This window comes from Chiloscyllium plagiosum, chromosome 3, assembly GCF_004010195.1.
Source record: "Chiloscyllium plagiosum isolate BGI_BamShark_2017 chromosome 3, ASM401019v2, whole genome shotgun sequence".
In the NCBI taxonomy this organism is placed as follows: domain Eukaryota; kingdom Metazoa; phylum Chordata; class Chondrichthyes; order Orectolobiformes; family Hemiscylliidae; genus Chiloscyllium; species Chiloscyllium plagiosum.
This window is the reverse complement of record NC_057712.1, coordinates 64,747,879-64,753,290: the sequence shown is the minus strand read 5'-3', so window position 1 is coordinate 64,753,290 and position 5,412 is coordinate 64,747,879. Positions and strand designations below refer to the sequence as shown.

The 5,412-nt window shown below is 41.4% G+C and overlaps 1 long non-coding RNA gene across 1 annotated transcript in view; it reads left to right on the top strand.

Annotated features, from left to right (window-relative positions):
* The first annotated feature begins 1,683 nt into the window (after nucleotides 1–1,683).
* The window catches only part of LOC122544348, a 15,176-nt gene continuing 11,447 nt past the window's right edge, over nucleotides 1,684–5,412 (top strand). The window contains exon 1 of the long non-coding RNA XR_006310326.1: nucleotides 1,684–2,031. This is a non-coding gene — a long non-coding RNA (uncharacterized LOC122544348). The remainder of the gene's footprint in view (nucleotides 2,032–5,412) is intronic.

Here is a 5,412-nt window from a genome sequence, read left to right as displayed (position 1 = left end):
TTTAAATGTGTTTTCTCATTTGCTTTGCCAGAGTATAAAGGGAAAGATTCTGAGAAGTCTATGACTGCCTGTCTGTCTGTCTGTCTTTTGCAAGCCCATGCAAAATTTAGACACAACTCAAAACTTATGAATTGTGACAAGGACCATGTTCAACTTCAAAATAATCTAGGCTGGTTCCTGAAATATGCAGACAAATGCCAGATAAAATTTAATGGCAAGAAATGTGAGGGGATTCATTTTTTTAAGAACAATGCAGACAATTGAAAAAATAGTTATCCTTGCCAATAGTTTTGGCATGATATGAAAACATTGGTGAGAGCACAGAGACTAATTCCAGGAATAGCAACATAAGTTATGTGAATAGATTTGGGACTGTTTTCTTTGGTGAAGGGAGATTTAATAAAGGAATTCAAAGTTATGAAGGGGATGGACAGAGTAAATAGAGAAACAGAGATCTTCTTTGTGGAAGGATCAAAAATAAGAGTGGATAGATTTAAGGTAATTGGCAAAAGAAACAATCACCACCAAGTAGTTAGAATCAGGAATGCAATGCCTAACAATGTTTTTGAATCAGATTCAGTAATGGTTTTCAAAGAGAATTGGATCATTATCTATAAAGGAAGACTTTTCTCAGGCAGAGACACAGAGACTAGGAATAGGAGTAGCTCATTCAGCTCTTGGAGCCTGCTCTGCCATTCAGTGTGATCACAGTTGATCCTCTATGTCAACGTTATATTCCTCCCTGATCCCTTGATGCCTTTTATATTTTAAAAAAATCTCTCCCTTTCTTGAATATATTCTGTAACATAGTCTCCACAACCTTCAGTGACAGAGTTCATTACCCTTCAAGAGGAGAAATATTTCATCTCAGTCTTAAATGGTCGACCTTGTATTCTGAGGCTGTTCCCCCTGGTCCTAGACTCCCCAACCAGGAAAACCAACCTCCCTGTATCTAGTCTGTGCAACCCTCTTAGAATTTTATACGTTCAATCAGTTCCTCTCTCATCTTCCTAAAGTCTAGTGAATACAGGCCCAGTCAAACCAATCACTCCTCACGGGACAGTCTGCCATCCCTGGTATCAGTCTAGTGAACCTCTGCTGCACCCCCTCTATGACAATTATCCATTCTTAGGTAGGGAAATCAAAACTGCACGCAGTGTTCTAGATGTGCCCTTCACCAAGGCCCTGTATAACTGCAGTATGCTATTCCTCCTTCTGAACTCAAATTCTATTACAGTGAAGGCCAATATACCATTTGCCTTCCTAATTTCATGCTTCACCTGCCTGTCTACTTTCATTGACTGGTGCAGAACAATCCCCAGTTCCCATTGTACAGCCATGTTTCCCAACATCTTACCCTTTAAATAATACTCTTCCTTTCTGCTTTCCACACTGTACTGCATAACTTCACACTGAGACACATTTTACAACATTTGTCATTTACTCAGTCACAGCAAAAGACAGAGTGGGTCTAGGCAAATTGCTGTTACAGAAAAACAACAGAACACATACATGAGTGGCCTTCTTTCACTCTGTAACCATCCAATAAGTAACTAACAGGCATAAATCATTCAACAGCAAAATAAGGAACTGGGTTTGCTTTGGTCATGCTTATTTATTTTGGGACAATCATTAACACTATACTGTTTAGACAAAATCAGTTTTTAAAGACATTTGCTTAGGACAGATTCTGTTAAATCAAGAACACAAACAGCGAAAATAAAAAGTATAGCCGAGTTGACTTATTCATTGAGGCCTATCGCAGAGAGTAAAGTTATAAACTCGCTTGCAAATCACAAGCTCATTTAAACGGACCAAAGTTCAAAAAGTGCACTTTGATATCTGATTAAAGCAAAAGGAGCCAGTGACTGCAACTGAAGACTGAAGACGATATCATGGTGTACAGACTCTCAGCATTCGTGGAGGTATTTCAAGTTCTGCCGCAGTGGTTTCTTATATTTGGAATATTTATCCCTGTTTTTCTGCTCTTGTTGCTGATAATCGCTTACCTCAGATTGAAACTAATGGAAGGTATGCATATTAATAATCTACATTTCATTTACTGTACCCATAAAAAAAGCACAAAGCATGTTATTAACTTCTCAGATTTCATCAGAGCAAATATTAGAATATAAAACTTGTTCTAGTATTGAGGCTGATGTCTAAGAATTAACTTTATACACAATCTCTACAGGTAACATTTCAAGAGAAAGATGGAAAATGCATGAACTTTATTATACTTAGGACATTGAAATGAGTAATTCAACTGACAATTTCTTTGAAAGGAAACACTGAAAATTTTCTGAAAACTATTCTGTAGCCAAAGATTCAGTAGGACAGAGGAACGCATATCACAGTATGTGTTCTCCTACCAACATTTCAATGCCTACAATTCATGGTGAAGTCCTATTTCTTAGATAGGAGACCAAGGGTTTGATTGCATTGATGTCTCAGGTCATGACGATGACACTAGAAGCGGCTGTGCCTTGAGTATCATGCGGTTCACTAATTCCCAATCACAGAGCAATTAATTAATGGGGAGGGCCCCGTCCATTAAAGATTGTGGTGGGGTAGGATGGGGTGGGTTGGACAGGGCAACAAGGCTCAGATGGTCGCATTAGCTAATTCAAAGGAAGACTCTGGCACCATATTAAAGGACTGTCACAGTCCTGTTTGCACTCAATTTTCTTCAAATTGTTTACATCAGTAACAACGTAAAGAACCCCCTCCACCAAATCAGAAGACCCAAAGAATAGAGAGAGGCAGTCATGGCAGAGGGAAGATGCTGAGGGGTTACAGTTTCCACCCTTCATGTTCACCTTCAGACTGCATGGAAAAGGCAGGAGTTTCTCTTCCTGAGGGACAGCAAGAAGAGACAAACCAGCCTGACCAATCAGGAGCGCATGGAGATTGTAAAGATGTCCAACAGCCACAGGGTTACACATCAATACTGGTGCAGTTTTACAAAGGGTCAATGATATCTTATATGCCCATGAAAATGAATTTTCAGTGTTTGGGGCTTGCACGTGGCAATATGAAAGCATGCACTGATGGGCAGGGAGTGACCACCCAGTTCACTGAGCAGGGTGCAAAGCAGCAAACTTCCCTTTCAGCAGCACTGCTGCAGCTGCTTACCTTTCAGTCTTTGGTGGAAGGAAGCTGGAGGGCAGGAATTTGTGAACTGCTTCCTGGATGAGTTGGCCACCACTAAGATAGGAGTTGTGCTAGATTTTATGGGGAAGCGAACAGGGTTCTTCCTATTGCTTATAGTGGAAATGGGTACATATCAATAAAGAAAATCCAAGAGCAGTGCGTGTGTCCCTGAAATTAACACTCGGACTCTGGGGAAGGAAACCAGATGGGTCACAGGACAGTCAAATGTAATCGTCAATCCAAGGGGGTCAGTGAACACGTGCAGAGTATGAGAGTGGTTCTGAGCTACACATAGACTGGGACTGCCATATTGTTAAAGGTTTAGATGGAGAGGAATTTGATAAGTGCCTACAAGACAATTTTCTGATTCAGTATATGGATGTCCCTACTAGAGAAGGACCAAAACTTGACCTACTTTTGGGAAATACGGCAGGGTAGGTGACTGAGGTGTGTGTGGAGGAGCACTTTGGGGCCAGCGACCATAATTCTATTAGTTTTAAAATCGTGATGGAAAAGGATAAGCCAGATCTAAAAGTTGAAGTTCTAAATTGGAGAAAGGCCAATTTTGACGGTATTAGGCAAGAAATTTCAAAAGCTGATCGGGGGCAGACGTTCGCAGGTAAAGGGACGGCTAGAAAATGGGAAGCCTTCAGAAATGAGATAACGAGAATCCAGACAAAGTATATTCCTGTCAGGGTGAAAGGGAAGGCTGGTAGGTATCGGGAATGCTGGATGACTAAAGAAATTGAGGGCTTGGTTAAGAAAAAGAAGGAAGCATTTGTCAGATAAAGACAGGATAAATCGAGTGAATCCTTAGAAGAGCATAAAGGAAGTAGGAGTATACTTAAGAGGGAAATCAGGAGGGCAAAAAGAGGACATGAGATAGCTTTGGTAAATAGAATTAAGGAGAATCCAAAGAGTTTTTACAAATACATTAAGGACAAAAGGGTAACTAGGGAGCCACAGAAAATGGGGGAGATACGAAATGAGTATTTTACATCAGTATTTACTATGGAAAAGGGTATGGAAGATACAGACTGTAGGGAAATAGATGATGACATCTTGCAAAATGTCCAGATTACAGAGGAGGAAGTGTTGGATGACTTGAAACGGGTAAAGGCGGATAAATCCCCAGGACCTGATCAGGTGTACCCGAGAACGCTGTGGGAAGCTAGAGAAGTGATTGTTGGGCCTCTTGCTGAAATATTTGTATCATCGATAGTCACGGTTGAGGTGGCGGAAGACTGGACGTTGGCAAACGTGGTGTCACTGTTTAATAAGGATGGTAAGGACAAACCAGGGAACTGTAGACCAATGAGCCTGACCTCAGTGGTGGGCAAGTTGTTGGAGGGAATCCTGAGGGACAGAATGTACATGTATTTGGAAAGGCAAGGACTGATTAGGGATAGTCAACATGGCTTTGTGCGTGGGAAATTGTGTCTCACAAACTTGATTGAGTTTTTGAAGAAGTAACAATGAGGATTGATGAGGGCAGAGCAGTAGATCTGATCTATATGGATTTCAGTAAGGTTTTCGACAAGGTTCCCCATGGGAGACTGATTAGCAAGGTTAGATCTCATGGAATTACAGGGAGAACTAGCCATTTGGATACAGAACTGGCTCAAAGGTAGAAGACAGAGGTTGGTGGTGGAGGGTTGTGACCAGTGGAGTGCCACAAGGATCCTCTACTTTTTATCATTTACATAAATGATTTGGATGCGAGCATAAGAGGTACAGTTAGTAAGTTTGCAGATGACACCAAAATTGGAGGTATAGTGGACAGCGAAGAGGGTTACCTCAGGTTACAACAGGATCTTGACCAGATGGGTCAATGGGCAGAGAAGTGGCAAATGGAGTTTAATTCAGATAAATGCACTGAATTTTGGCAGAGCAGATCTTAGCAGGACATATACACTTAATGGTAAGGTCCTAGGGAGTATTGCTGAATAAAGAGACCTTGGAGTGCAGGTTCATAGGTCCTTGAAAGTGGAGTTGCAGGTAGATAGTTTAGTGAAGAAGGTGTTTGGTATGCTTTCCTTTATTGGTCAGGGTATTGAGTACAGGAGTTGGGAGATCATGTTGCGGCTCTACAGGACATTGGTTGGGCCACTGTTGGAATGTTGCGCGCAATTCTGGTCTCCTTCCTATCGGAAGGATGTTGTGAAACTTGAAAGGGTTCAGAAAAGATTTACAAGGATGTTGCTAGGGTTGGAAGATTTGAGCTACAGGGAGAAGCTGAACAGGCCGGGGCTGTTTTCC